Source organism: Pipistrellus kuhlii, unplaced genomic scaffold (assembly GCF_014108245.1).
Source record: "Pipistrellus kuhlii isolate mPipKuh1 unplaced genomic scaffold, mPipKuh1.p scaffold_m20_p_16, whole genome shotgun sequence".
Classification (NCBI taxonomy): domain Eukaryota; kingdom Metazoa; phylum Chordata; class Mammalia; order Chiroptera; family Vespertilionidae; genus Pipistrellus; species Pipistrellus kuhlii.
The window spans coordinates 29,115,126-29,130,883 of record NW_023425471.1 but is presented as its reverse complement, the minus strand read 5'-3'; the positions used below and the strand labels follow the sequence as shown (position 1 = coordinate 29,130,883).

General features: G+C 38.9%; 1 protein-coding gene across 2 annotated transcripts in view; it reads right to left on the bottom strand.

The window, feature by feature from the left end:
* HDAC8 (histone deacetylase 8) overlaps window positions 1-15,758 on the bottom strand; it is a 79,154-nt gene that overhangs the window by 42,709 nt on the left and 20,687 nt on the right. Inside the window, exons 4-5 of one of the 2 annotated variants that reach the window (XR_006741794.1) lie at window positions 14,663-14,807; window positions 11,822-12,368 (exon numbers count right to left, since the gene is read on the bottom strand). The exons of the other annotated variant lie outside the window; for it this stretch is intronic. The gene's annotated coding sequence lies outside the window, so the exon portion shown is untranslated. Of the gene's footprint in view, window positions 1-11,821; window positions 12,369-14,662; window positions 14,808-15,758 lie in introns of those variants that run through there. 2 annotated transcript variants of the gene reach the window in all.

Sequence of the window (15,758 nt, the reverse complement as noted above, 5' to 3'; positions counted from 1 at the left end):
AAATCAATAAAAAAATATTTTTAAAAAAAAGAAAATGGCCAAAATATTCAGTGTTCTTTTCCTTTTTATATCTCTACCCATCCAAGTCTTATCCTTAGTACCATCATGTCTTTCCTTCTCTCTAGTCTTCATTCATAATCCTGTGGTTATACTATGACCTTCATGTATGTCTGCACAGTTCATGTGATGCTATAAAAATCAGGAAAATAATTTCTTTGAAATCTGCTTTTTACTTTATGAAGGTACATAGGCCATGTATTATAAGATATTAATATATTTAACAAATAGTAATCTTAAGGTAAACCTTGTATCAGATACATTCCTAAAACTTTCTGTGATAATTGACTCTTTGAAAATTAAAATCCTGAGTTCTACAGAGAAATTACTTTCATACACTTAATGGGTGGGTCCTGTTACAGTGAAGGCTCCTTCTAAAAAAATGAATTCCACATCCAACCTTTGTACCTATAAATTTGGCAATGTGCATTTTCTATTTTCTGGGTTTTTTTAAATTAAAACACAGCTGTACGTGATTCTTTAAGTGCTGAAATTACTACTAGAACACATTAGCTTTCTTTTCCTCTCTGCTGGGTATAATGATCTAGGGAAGGAAAAATGGGCTAACAAGTCCTAGCTTGTGTCATTATAGCTTATGACTGATTAACATGTTATATAATCAGGTGTTTCCATGCATAATGTTCAAATCTTATCATGTATACTCAAAAACATGGGTTCCTTTTCTTAACAACCTGCTTACTACGCCTGCATGTTGCTATCTCTTATGAGAACTGATTCAATGACTTTTGCAGATCAAGAGTTTCTGTGTAGCCAAAACCAGTTTGGCTCAGTGGATAGAGCGTCGGCTTTCAGACTGAAAGATCCCAGGTTCGATTCTGGTCAAGGGCACGTACCTTGGTTGCAGGCACATCCCCAGTAGGGGGTGTGCAAGAAGCAGCGGAATGATGTTTCTCTCTCATCGATGTTTCTAACTCTCTATCCCTCTCCCTTCCTCTCTGTAAAATATATATATATATATATATATATATATATATATATATATATATATATATATTGATTTTATATGAACATATATATATATATATATATATATATATATATATATATATGTTTTTTTAAAGAGTTTCTGTGTTATTTATAATGCTACTAGAGGCCCAGTTCATGAAATTCATGCATGGGGGGGGTCCCCTTAGCCCAGCCTTCACCCTCTACAATCTGGGATCAGGCCTAACCAGGCAGTCACAGGCAGTCAGACATTCTTCTCACAATCCTGGACTGCTGGCTCCTAATCGCTCACCTGCCTAACTGCCCCCCTGCCAGCCTGTTGCCCCCAACTAAACTGTCCCACCTGCCTGGTTGCCCCCAACTTCTCCCCTGCCAGCCAGGTTTCCCCTCATGGACCCCCCCCACACACATTGTCCTGGTTTCCCCACGCAGCCTGCTGTTCAGTCGTTTGGTCATTCCTCACTAACTCCCCTGTCGGTCTGGTCGTAGGCAGCCATCTTGTAAGGGGGTGATGGATAATTTGCATATTACCTCTTTATTATATAGGATTGTTTTTTCTATCAAAGAGAAAGACTGAAAAACTAGAAGTCCTTCTGTCATTTGATTTCATAGTTATGTTCAGCAAGTCCTTTTAGAGATTTACATGGTCCCATGATAGAAACTGGGGTAGGAACCAAGAGACATAGAAGTCTCTGCTTCAGTTTTTTGACTTATCAAAAAGTTCCTACATCATCTAACTTCTTTACAGGAATGTTATCACAGTTTAAATAAAGGCATTTTAAAAATTCAAAGTACTACCTATCCTAATTATCCAACTCACAAGTTTTTTTCTCATTAAGGTCCCAATTCTAATTTAATGTAACTAAATAAATCAGCTTTGTGCATACATGCTCTCTCCCTGTAAAATATGTACAAAATATATGCACCTGATTATGTAAAACCATAAATTAGTCCTATACAATGTATTTGCTTTGAACATCAATGTATTTGCTTTAAACTACCCACTCTACATTTATAGTCCACTTTAAGGGCTCTGTGCCTAGAGTTGGCAACTCTAAGAACAGTGAAATCAGTTTGTCTACAGTTGTTCCCAACCTTTTTTGGTTCTGGTACACCTACACTTGCTTCCAAAAATATACCCCACAGTCTGGTGCTGAATGGCATGAAAATCTTTCCTGAGCTAATAGGATATAAAACAGAGAAGGCAATGGACATCATTTTGTATTTTAGGATACTCATAATAACACAGTGGGGCAAACATGTGAAAATTATGCACTTGATCTTTCACTAAAAGGAGCTTTGAGCTGATTTTTTCAAAAGTAGGAAAGATTTACACTTATCAATCAACATCCCCCAACTTGGCCTTCCTTGTGACTAAGGATATACTTTTGAAGAGATGGTTGTCTAAGGTAAATATTGCAGTCATATTAGAATTACAAGTAACATTAGAATCAGCAAAAACTAACTGATTTGTACAGTCTCCCTCTTGGATAGAGGAAACATAAGCAGTACAAGGACAGAAATCATGGTCTTATTAGCACTATATTCTAATTGTCTGAGCTAGTTAGCCACTGATATTGCCTGTGAGAAAGCCATCCTTTAACAGTTACAAAAATGCACTTGAGCCCTGGCTGGTGTGGCTCAGTTGGTTGAGCAGCACTCTTGCACCAAAAGGTCACGTGTTCAATTCCCAATCAGAGCATATGCCCAGTAGTCCCCAGTAGTAGGCATGCAGGAGGCAGCAGATCAATATTCTCACATCAATGTTTCCCTCTCCCTTCTTTTTTCTCTAAAAATCAATAATTTTTTTAAAAAAATATATACAAGTATTAACAGATAAATCATTTAATCTCTATGAACTACATTCAACATTAAGCCTCTTCCAAAGTTGCCATCTAATAACATAGAAAGACACCTTATTGCCCTAGCTGGTTTTGCTCAGTGGCTAGAGTGTTGGCTCAAGGACTGAAGAGTCACAAGTTTGATTCCCAGTCAAGGGCACATACTTCAGTTGCAGGCTAAATCCCTGGCCTAGTCAGGGCTTCTGCGACAGGCAACCAATTGATGTGACTCTCTCACATCAATGTTTCTCTCTCTGTGTCTCCCCCCCCTCCCTTCCACTCTCTCTAAAAACCAATAGAAAAATATCCTTGGGTGAGGATTAACAAAAAAGGAAGGAAGGAAGGAAGGAAGGAAGGAAGGAAGGAAGGAAGGAAGGAAAGAAGGAAGGAAGGAAGGAAGGAAGGAAGGGATACTTTATTTACCTGAACAGTTTTAAAAGTACATAATTTGTCCCATTAATTCCAATAATTAATTTTCTTTCATTTGAATGGCTTGAATTCTAACTATTTACACCACATTTCCTACAATTTGCATGTATTTCTGAGAAATTTTTAGTAAACATTGATAATATTTATATGAAATAAGCCTTGGAGGGCAAACAGAAGTCTCTAAAATTATTAAGGGTACCGTCTTTATGGATGTATATCTCCCCTATAAGAAATTCATAGATTCCTAGTCAAGGCATTAATAAGAGTGTAACAACCTTCAAGATACCTCCAAAGGAAAGCTGTAAGAATCACTGAGAAAGGTTTTGTTAGGTGTCTGGAATACAGTCCATAATCACCACTTGACTCAATCCACCTTGTGAAATTCATTTTTACTGCTATATTGAAGCACATGGGGAAAGATTAGTGATTTCAATTCTTCCTTGATTTCCCCTCAGTCTCTTTAAAAGAGTTTAAAGAGCCATTTTTATTAAACTTCAAAGATAATACATAAAAAGCATGGAAAATGAAGATTCTCAGAAGAAAAATCCACTAAATTCTAACAAAAATCAGCTACTAGCATTGAATGTAGCTTACTAGCATTTAGTGGTATCATTTATATACAAATATGTGTAGGTGATTGGATTAAGTATTTTAAAATATGTTGGAAAAAAGCCTAGTTTTATCTTGATAATAACACAATTTATATTAAAGATAGGTTGGAGCAGAAAGTTAAATTAAGGTAAAGTCATAGAACAACACATGGCTCTATCCAACTCTCATTCCTTCCTCTTTTTCTTCACAGAACTCTTGGTTTTTATAATTAAACTAGAGGCCTGGTGTATGAAATTAATGCACAGGTAGGGTCCCTAGGCCTGGCCAGCAATCAGGGCTGATTGGAGCCTTCTGGAGCCTCCCTTTCCCGGCTGCCAGCTGCCAGCCAGGCTTTTCTTTCCAGCTGCATACTGCTGGCTGGGGCCTTCCTTTGTTCTGTGCCACCCCCTGGTGGTCAGCACACATCCTAGCAAGCGATTGAACTCCATATCTCCTGGTCGAATTCCTTTTATATATTTGCCTTTTATATATATACTAGAGGCCCAGTGCATAAAATTTGTGCATGGGTAGGGCCCCCCAGCCTGTCTGGCAATCAGGACTGATCAGGGCCATTTTGCCCAGTCCCAATTGGGGCCGGTGGTTGAGGAGGGACCATGGGAAGTCTGAGGGAGGGCTCCATGGTGTGTTTGGCCCTGTCTTGCTCAGTCCCAATCGGCTGGACTCCAGCAATAAGTTAACCTACCAGTCGGAGCATCTATCCCCTGGTGGTCAGTGTACGTCATAGTGACCGGTCAGTTGACTGCTTGATTGGACACTTAGCATATTAGGGTTTTTATATAGATAGATAGTAAAATGGAAAATAAAGACTTTCACTAAAGTTCAGGCATTAGAAAAAATACAAAGTAAGACCAATTAGTTCTAGACACACACTTTGAATTTGCACCTTCAATTTCTATTTATTCAATTTCTACCTAGGTAGGCCATCAACAAATATTTATGGGTTTGTGTATAGGGCCAAATGGGAAGACACCTGGACATTCTATAGATTGTTGTTGACTAGGCCTGGGATATTGGCAGAATCATGTCAGTTGTACTCCCGCCCTGGGAGTGCGGAGATGTTCTTAGTTCCTGAATAATGTATTCATTCAGGAGGAAGGAGTGGGTGGAACCTGGGCTCTCCCAGGCTCCTTGTTTTCCTGTGAAACCCTTTGTTGGATTGGAGTATAAATAGATGTGCTGTGTGGCTCAGGAGGTCGTCAGTCTGTCTCTCCAGCAGAGGAGGTCAGCGGCCCTCCCAGTTCCCAGCTTGAAATATATTCCTATGTCTTCTCTCTTTATTTCTATTATTTATCAATCCCTGGCCACCTCCACTTAGAACCTGTATGTTCATCTCTCTTTCCATGTGGGACATGAAAAAGGGAGATCCCCACAGCTTCAGGTCCCCACAGGTTTGGTTACTATGAGTAATAAAAAGAAATATTTACTCTGAGTGCATACTGCATTAGAAAACTTCACCAATGCTATAGACACTGTCCTTCTTTAGCAAGTACCAGCTTCAAGAACTATTCAGATTTATTATAAAAATAAGTGTTGGGAAGAACAATAAAATGGGTTGTATTTCTCAGGCTATTTGAAATGACTCCACTAAGTAGACTAAAATACACATTAAAATGCAGAAAATAGAGTGAAAAATATCTAATACTGAGTACTATGACCAGTACTTCTCAAAACTATCCAGGTCCTCGGAGACACTTCTGATCCTCATAGCTAATTGGCTTGGAGATCAATGCTTCCCAGTGATACCAACAACAAGCAAGGCTTAACAACAAGACTACACACACATCCCACAAAGGGCTACACCAAGACTGTCTACCTCAGGTAACTGAGAGGCTGACTCACTGAACCATATAGGACACCTTAGCCCACAAAGCCACCCTACCAACTCAGGGAAGCTGTGAAAATGCCAAGACAAGAAAATAGATCACAAACAAAAGAAATGGAGGAAAAGAAGAGAATGGATATAGAGTTCAAAACCACGCTTATAAGGTTTTTCAAGAATTTCCTAGAAAAGGTCGATAAGACCTATGAGGAGATGAAAAGGGATCAACAAGAACTAATAAGGGATCAACAAGAAATAAAGAATACATTGTCTGAAATAAAAAATATCATACAGAGTCCTAAAAAACAGAATGTAAGATCACAAGAATCAAGTCAAAGATTTGGAACATAAAGAGCCAGAAGACACTCTTCCACAGAAGCAAGAAGACAAGAGAATCCAGAAAGTTGAAGATAATGTAAGAAACCTCTGGGACAACTTCAAGCGAACCAACATCAGAATTATGGGGGTCCCAGAAGATGAGAGAGAGCAAGATACCAAAAACATACTGAAAGAAATAGTGACAGAAAACTTCCCCCACCTTATGAAAGAATTAGACTTACAAGTCCAGGAAGTGCACAGAACTTCAAACAAAAGGAATCCAAAGAAGACCACACCAAGACACATCATAATTAAAGTTTCAAGAGCAAAAGACAAAGAGAGAATATTAAAAGCAGCAAGAGCAAAGCAGGTAGTTACCTATAAAGGAGCACCCATACGATTGTCATCTGATTTCTCAACAGAAACCATGCAGGCCAGACGGGAATGGCAAGAAATATTCAAGGTGATGAATAGCAAGAATCTACAGCCAAAAATACTCTACCCAGCAAAGCTATCACTCAGAATCGAAGGCCAGATAAAGAGCTTCACTAATAAAAAAAAGCTAAAGGGGTTCATCACCACCAAACCAGAATTATATGAATTGCTGAAGGGTGTTCTTTTGGAAGAGAAAGTAAATAAAGATAAAAACTATGAACAAAAAATACGTAACTATCAACAAGTGAATCTAAAAACCAAGGGAATTAAAAAAATCTAATGAACAATATTAACTGGTGAATATAATAGAATCAGTGGTATGGAAGGGGAGTGAACTGACGATTCTCAGGGAAAAGGGGAGAGGGGGTGTGGGAAGAGACTGAACATATGGACTATGCACCTATGTATGAGGACAATGGAGGGTGGGGAAAGGGCAGAAGGTGGGGTGGGAACCTGGTGGAGGGGAGCAATGGAGGGGGGGGTGGAAATGAGGAACATTTGTAATAATACGAACAATAAAGATTTATTTAAAAAAAAAAACAAAAAACTATCCAGATCCTCAAAACAAGGAAAGTCTGAGAAAATTTCATAGTCAAGAGGACCCTAAGATGACACGATGAGTAAATATAATGTGGGACAGAGAAAAATGACATTAGGTAAGAATTAAGGAAATCAGCCCCAGGCGATTTAGCTCAGTGGACTGAAGGCACCAGGTTGGATTCCGGTCAAGGGCATGTACCTTGGTTGCAGGTTCCCTGGCCTAGTCTGGGTGCATGCAGGAGACAACCAATCAATGTCTCTTTCACATCAATGTTTCTCTTGGTCTCTCCCTCTCCTTTCCACTCTCTAAAAACCAATGGAAAAATATCTTCAAGTGAGGATTAAAAAAACACACTAAGGAACTCTGAATAAACTAAGAAATGTAGTTAATAATAATGTATCAATATTGGCTCATTAGCTGTAATAAGTGTATCATAGTCATGTAGATGTTAACAGTATGGGAAACTGGGTGTGGGATACATGGGAACTCATTAAGATCTACTTAGTTTTCCTGTAAATCTAAAACTATTCTAAAAAATAAGTGTTAAAAATTGGTTATAGCCGAAACCGGTTTGGCTCAGTGGATAGAGCGTCGGTCTGCGGACTGAAAGGTCCCAGGTTCGATTCCGGTCAAGGGCATGTACCTTGGTTGCGGGCACATTCCCAGTGGGGGGTGTGCAGGAGGCAGCTGGTCGATGATTCTGTCTCATTGATGTTTCTAACTCTCTATCCCTCTCCCTTCTTCTCTGTAAAAAATCAATAAAATACTTTAAAAAATTGGTTATATTTCTCAGGCTGTGCTAAATGATTCCATCAATGAAAAATGCCTAATACTGAGAGCCCAACTCATGGGGACTAAAGGCACTCAAAGACTTCAGCCATCAAATGACAACAGGACAAGGACTCCACACAACCAGGGTAATCCAGCTCAGAAAGCTATAAATCCAGACACCCCAATTCCTTCAGAGAATTCCACTGGAAACAACTGATAACTAAGACAATAAATAAAGCCAGTTTAACTTTCTTTATCCCAAAAAACCCTACAGCTCTAAAACACACCATGGGCAGCAGGTTTAAAAAACAGTAAAAACTCTATTTGCATAAGTTGAGCTAACAATTCTAGGGGTGTGGGTGAGGATGCCGGTGGGGAGGCAGGCCAGCTCAGGTGACTCACATCCTCCATCAGCTACCAGTGCCTCCTAAAGGAGGGAGGAGCTGATGTGGTATCAGAAGCCACCCTGCCTTTCATAATACCCAGCTCAGGCACTACAATGTGCACTGTTGTCTAATACCATGATTTACACAAATAAAACACACAAAATCCAACTCAGACTCTTGCCCTTTCTTGCCTAAAGATGCTTATAAGTGCCAAGAACCATAGGTGCTATATTTAGCAGCCAAGTTATGAACCCTGAAGGATAATTTTTTAGTGGAAATAGGGATCACCACTAATTAGTCAAGCACAAATTTCAAAGTGAAAATATCTTGATTCTAAATAATTCATTTTCTCATTCAATTTATAAATATTTATTGAAGACCTATTTTGAGCTAGATACTGAACTGATGAAAGAAATTAGCCCAGGAGAACATGCTGAACAGATGAAACAGTTTAAATGAACATCAGATCAATAAATAGAAACGTGGATGACTTTAATAGAATCCCATCAGAGAACATTCTTGATTTAATCTTGCACACCTTCTAGTGGTCCCTTGGTTAAAATGCAAAGCTTACATTACAGCCCACAGTTGAGTCATTGAATATGCTGGAACTCTGACATATGGCTTATTTGACTTTGTGAGCACTCAAACCTTTGACAGCTGTATGGAGTTCTCTCTTTCCTCTCCCTCTCCCTGTCTTCCTCTCCCTTCTCCCTCTCCCTCCTTTTCTCTCCCCTCCTCCTTCTCCTCCCTTCCTCCCTCCTTTCTCTACTGGTTGTGCTAATTTCATAATATCTGTTAAGATATATTCATGATTCCATACAACAAATATTTATTGATGGCCTACCATGAGAAAGTACTAACTAATCTTTGATCTTTCCAATTTAATAATTTTATTTTTTATTTCACAAACATTTCAACAAAGTGTTGGGAATCAATGTTTCTTACTCATCTCTCTCTAACCTATCCATTCCAGCTCTCACACTGCATCATTCATTCAACAAAATTTTATTGGTTTACTATATACGAGGTAGAATTCTAGGCAGTAGAGGTATAGTAATGAACAAAATTGATAAAATGCCTACCCCCTATGAAGTTTTTATTCTAGTGTGTGCATGAGGGAGGGGGCAAAATGTAAAATAAATAATCATTGAATTAAATAATTGTTTAGATGATCAATACTATGGAGCAGCGACTTGCAACTTTTTCATCTCATGACATACATAAACTAAAATTACTAAAATTCTGTAGCTCACCAATATATATTTTGCTGATCTGTCAAAAAATAGGTATAATTTTGATTCATTTGCACTGGATAGCTATTGTTGTGTTGGCTGTTGTTAATTTTCACTTGACAATCTAAGTTAATCTGAAAGAGATAAGTAACCCTGACTAGATAGTTAGGTACTGCATGTTTTAAAAATTCTTGTGGCAAGTCAGTTGAAAATTGCTGCTATGGCAAATAAAACAGGGAAAAGGCAATTTGCTCAGGGAAGGCCTGAAAGTGATATTGGAGCAAATATTTGAAGGAGGTAAGAGGGCATTATTTGGGGTAACAGTATTTCAGGCAGTGGGAACAGCAAGGGGGAAAGCTTAGAGGAAGGAACATATCAGTGGCCAGAGAACAGCAAGGAAATAAATAGTTCTACGGGGGCATGGGAGGAGGGGCAGAAAGCAGCAGTGTTTTGTAGGCCATAATAGGGACTTTGGCTTTACTCTGAAAAAGAGCCATTGCAGTATTTGAGCAGAGGACTGATGACAGCTAACTTCTGTTTTCATAGGATCACTCTGTCTGCTGTGTGGAGAATAGACCAAAGAAGGGCAAGGCCAGAAGCAGGAACACAATTTGGGAGTTGGTTGTAAAATAATCCAAGAGAGATAATGGAAGCTTAGAGTAAGGTTATAGTGCTGGAAGTAGTGAAAAGTGATCAGATTCTAAATATATTTTGAAGACAGAGTTGACAGGGTTTTTTACGCATTGCATGTGAAATGTGAAAGAAAGAAAACAAGGATTATTTAAATATGTTTGGTTTAAATAACTGGGAGAATAGGGCTGCCACATGGGGATCAGGAATTATGTTTTGGACATATTAAATTTGGGATGTCAATTAGACACCCACCATCTTCTCCCTATACAATCTTCTATTTACCCACTGTTTTTATGAGACAAATCCCTTAATATTTCTACATTTTTTGGTATGCCATTTCCAATCTTAGTATTTGCCACCTATTTATGCAAGAAACTGGGTATTTTTTATATTTCCCTTCTTACCTCTAACAGCCAATTGATCTGTTAATAATGCCTTTAAAACCATTCTCAAGTGTTCTTTCCCTTTCACACCCACTATCACTACCTTTATTCATACCTTCAAAATCTCTTCCTTTATCTCTGAGCAAAACAGATGCATTTTTCCCTTTATTAGTAAGATTGAGTAGAGTGGTCCAGCTGATCTAGGTTCAGGAGGTAGAGGTGGAAGTGGAAGCAAGGGGCAGGGCATAAAAAATAGTGTTATTTACTCCCAACTTTGGTACCTGTGCCTGTAAACAAACACCAGAATTGCTTCTAAGAGAGAATTCTGAGGTTGATCCGGGAAAGCAGATTATGAGATCAAGGTCCCCTTGGGTGGTCCCGCACACTATTTCCTGATCAAAAACCTTTGAAGGCAAACTGCAGTTCATGAGCCACATGCAGCTCTTTGGCCCCTTTTGTGTGGCTCTTCCACAAAATACCACATGCAGGTGCGCACATACACTGTGATTGAAACTTCGTGGCCCAGGTGCAGAAGCCGGTTTTCAGCTCTCGAAAGAAATTTCAATTGTTGTACTGTTGATACTTGGCTTTGTTGACTAATGGGTTTGCCGATCACTGTTCTAGGGAATCAGGCAGTGCGTCTATCATGTTTCTGGAAAGCTAGCACCTTTTTCATGATGAAACTTGTTTCTCACCCTTAGGTTACTGGGCTAATTGCAGGGTACACAAGTGCACCAGGAGGTGAATAATCATGGAGTAGGAAGGGCACAAAGTTCGAGAAACTGTTAATATAGGAGTTTTATGGGTGGATGACTAAATTTCACTTCAAATATTTCTATGTGAGTACAATTTTTGGCATGGGCACATGGGGCTGTGCCAAAAGGAAATCTAACAAGTGTCTCCCACCTGAATGATTCGATTAGTGTAGTTCAAATACCATTCATACATCAAACACTTGTTGGTGCTTAGTACATGTCAGGCATTATTCTATGTACTTCCATGAGCCTTACCAGCACAGCCAAGGGTTTGGTGAGCCTGAGGGAGGGCTGGTGAAGATGAAGAAAAAAAAACAGACATGTAGAATAAGCTGGGTCTAGGTGGGTCTTCTGTGCCTGGCTGAGGCCACAAAATAGATCTATCGGTAGACTGCAAAGCTGATGCTTTATTTATAGTCAGGGGTAAACAAGGTAATTTACAATGTTCTTGTAAGTTTTACTTGTTTTGGCAGCACTTGAGATTAGCTGCCCAGAAGAGGTCTAGGGAGCAGTCACAAGATCAAGCTTAATTATGCTTAGAGGGCTGTGCCCTCCAAGCTGGGACTTGTTTTCGACTTTGCCAGCTGGTCAGTCTGAGGCTTAACCCTATAACCACCCCTTACATCTTGCCCTTCTTTTAATTTTAAGCTACTAATAATGGAAGTAAAACTTAAACATCAAGAACAAAGTTCTGACTATTAAAACACTAACAAAATAATGCCAATGCAAAACCCAAAAACAAAACAATGCAAATACAAAACCCAGACGTGGTTCTTAATAAAACAATGCCAATGCAACACTACAATAGAGACACCAAACTACAGTAACATTTTCCTTCTAAATGAAAGTTTCTTTTGCTGATTTACTCAAGAGTCCTTGGACTTGGCTGCAGAAGACTTTGCAGAAGACTGGCAGCTAACCAATGCTAGCATGGCCAGAAACATGGTTGAGGGAGTAGCTTCCACTTCTTGCTTTTCTGCCATCTGCTGGGCCTCATTTGTTAACTTCTTCAGCTGACCCCATGTTGGCACCTCAGTCTTTTGTATAGCCTTCATCATCTTCCTTTTCCACTTTGCTGTCATCGGGGCAACTCTCAGTCTTTTGAACGATGGGAGAAGGAGCTTTTCTGGGTCCATGGTGGTGACACATGTAACTCTCTGGCACCCAAATTGGCTGTGCTGCTCCTTCTGGAAAGATACAAACACAACCTCTTCCCCACATCCTTACTGGATCTGGTCCAAACCATTGTCCAGTTTGTGCATCCTTCCATCGGGCTAACCCTGCAGAGGCTATTGTACAGGAGGCCTGATGCTTTTCAGCTGTTGTACAACCCTCTGCATCACAATTCAAAAAAATTTAAAGCATGTAGAACATGACTGAGTTTGTTTTGAGGTGACACATAACATCTATCTTTCCTTTCTAGTAATTGCATTTTAAGAGTATGATTTGCTCTTTCCACTATTGCCTGACCTTGAGGGTTGTAAGGGATACCAGTTTTATGACAAATTTGATATTGCTGACAAAAATGTTGAAAAGTAGAACTAGTGTATGCGGGTCCATTGTCAAATGTTGCCCTGCCTCTAGCTTAATTAAGAATGCAGGCGGCTACAGGCTTTTTGTCATTTTAAATTCTGCTGTTGGATTATAAGAGTTATTTAGTTACTTTATTTTGCCCTTCTTAGAGGCCAAAACCTTCATAACATTTAAAATATATTTATTAATTTTTATTTGATAAGACTTTACATGCAATGTCAAGTATATTAGATCTGTTAAGTTTAAAAAGATTTCCTTTAAGAAGAGAGAATAAATTTCTTGTATTACTCTGGGCCCTTGGAGCTTTACAAAAATTATCTCTCTTAAAGCCTTGAAATTTTAACATGGAAAAAAACCATCAAACAAATATCTACATATGACTTAAATATTATAATATCTTTTATAATTATCTTAAGATATCCATTAGATTTTAAATTAGTTTTTGCATAGAAAAATTTTGGTTGAGATCACAGAATTAATCCTCTTTTTTAATTAGCAAGCAATTTATCTTCAATTCCTAATTATTAGAGAAAACACATTTTATTTTCTCAAAATAAGTTTTTATACTTTAGGCATTTAATTACCACAACTATATAATTTATCCCAATTTAATTTGCACTTTGAACTTTTAAAGCTAGCAAGTCAAATATATTTAGCAGTTCTTAGATTAATAACACTTTACATTTCTAAAAAAAAAATACAAGACATAATCAAATAGTAGCTTCAATTCTGTCCTCTAGTTTTTTTATGAGGCAAATTTAAACTTTACTTTTTATTTGCTAGTAGCTCTGGAAAACCAGGTTTGGTTTATTCCAATGTAAACTACCACATTTTTCAAAGATGGTTCCTGGCAGGAAACTAGATTACTTGTCTACTGGGGGAATGGCATCTACCCCTTCCTCCGTTAACAAAGGGCGTAGCCAGTTACCTGGGCTATTTAGATCTTTGTAATTAATAAATTATTTATCTATATTTCAACAATTTTTGAGATTAAAATCCAATTCCAATTATTTTAAGGCATTTACTTTGGATAAATTCTATAACAGAAAATTTACTGGTTTTCTTGAAGACCTTAAAAGTTAACTTTTTAACAAGGTTCATTAGTATAAATGAGAATTCTGTTGCTGGAATTAGCTTGAGTTCCTTTTGAGAAGACTTTTTCGCAGTTTTTCTTAGGAAAAAAAAAGCCCAAAACACAGTTCTGGGTTTTTCATTTTCTATAGCTTTTGCAGAGATATTCCAGCTTAAGGCAATACAAATGTCCAAAATCAGACCATGCACACATTCTATCTTACAGCTAGGCTCTCTCTCCATGAGCACAGAAATTCCAGACACATTTCCAAACTTTTAAGACTTTTTCATGGCGAAAAAGGAAACTTTAAATTAGCATACTGAGAGAGTGGGCTTCCATATTGGATCGCTACATGTTTCCCTTCCCCCACATCGTGCTTACTTTGGGGGAAGTTTCAGCAATAGATCTGGCTGAATTTCTTTTCATGCTTAAAAGATAAAGACAGATCTTAAATTTTTTTCTTTCTTTTTTGCTTCCCGAAGTACGTAATAACTAATCACCCAATTTGGCCAAGATTTGCATTTCCCTGCCACATTCCTCCAATCCCCTTCCGGAGTGGGCTCTAGGCAGTCCCGAATCAGGGACCACAGACTGAAAGTAAAGGCAGGCATTTTCCTCTGGCCCTTCAGCTATATAATGATCACAAAGTTGTTTTCCTACCTTCTCCCATGCCTCTATATTTACCTTTTCTTCCTCAGAAAACCATGGGCAGGTTTTACTCACAAAATCCAAAAAATTGAAAAGCTGTTCATACTCACAGAACAGCCCCTTGCTTGGAACACAGCCTTAAGCATGGATATGAATACATTCTTTCCCGGCAATCCTAAATTTCCCATGTTTTACACCTAGTCAGTACTACACCCCTTTCTTACTTACTGCATGCGCACGCATTGAGGCCTCCTTTCACCTGACAACTGAGTTCCCTCACACTCAGGTCCGCATTGAGTGCCACTTGGGCTGAACTCAGCACCTTCTTGGGCACCACTTGAGCCACGCCAGCACAGCCAAGGGTTCTGCGAGCCTGAGGGAGGGCCGGTGAAGGGTGAAGAAAAAGACAGACAAAGATAATAAGCTGGGTCTAGGTGGGTCTTCTGTGCGTGGCTGAGGCCATAGAACAGATCCAGACTGCAAAGCTGATGCTTTATTTATAGTCAGGGGTAAACAAGGTAATTTACAATGTTCTTGTAAGTTTTACTTGTTTTGGCAGCACTTGTTGCACCTCTCACAACCCATTAGTTGCCCAAGAAAGATCTAGGGAGCAGTCACAAGATCAAGCTTAATTATGTTTTAGAGGGCTGTGCCCTCCAAGCTGGGACTTGTTTTTGACTTTGCCAGCAGGTCAATCTGATGCTTATCCCTATAACTGCTCCCTACACTTTCATATAATGCAATTTCTTTATGAGGTAGGTACTATTACGATGTCTGCTTTATAGGTGAGAAAATAAAGTAATTGAGAACTTAAGGTATTCAAAGTCACATAGAAAGTGGCAGTGCTGGGATTAAAATCCAGGCAGTGTGGCTTCAGATTCCTTGCTCTTAACCCCCATGCCATATTGTATGGTGAATGCTAATTGAATGTGCCCCTGGGTAGTCCACACTTGTGGGGCTAAGGTATTGACCAGACTCTAAGATGCCAATGATTCTAGCCACTAGCCAAGGCAATAGTGGGCTGGAAACAATGCTATGAAGGGAAGAGGTCTGGATGGAAGGGTATAGTGAGCTAGAAATGAATTCTGAGGAGGCTGAGGCAGAAGATCAATTATGTGTTGGAAATATAGGAGTAGTGTTACTCCCCCAGGACCTGGTTATCATGGGACAATGTATCATGGGTCTGACTTTGCCTCAATTGTAGGAATCATAGAGGTTACATCAGATATGGAACAACTAGAAGAACCCTGGGACCAAGAGTTCTTAAAATGTACTGCTATACTTGCCTATTGGAATGGTGCCCATGGGTACAGGCAACCACTGA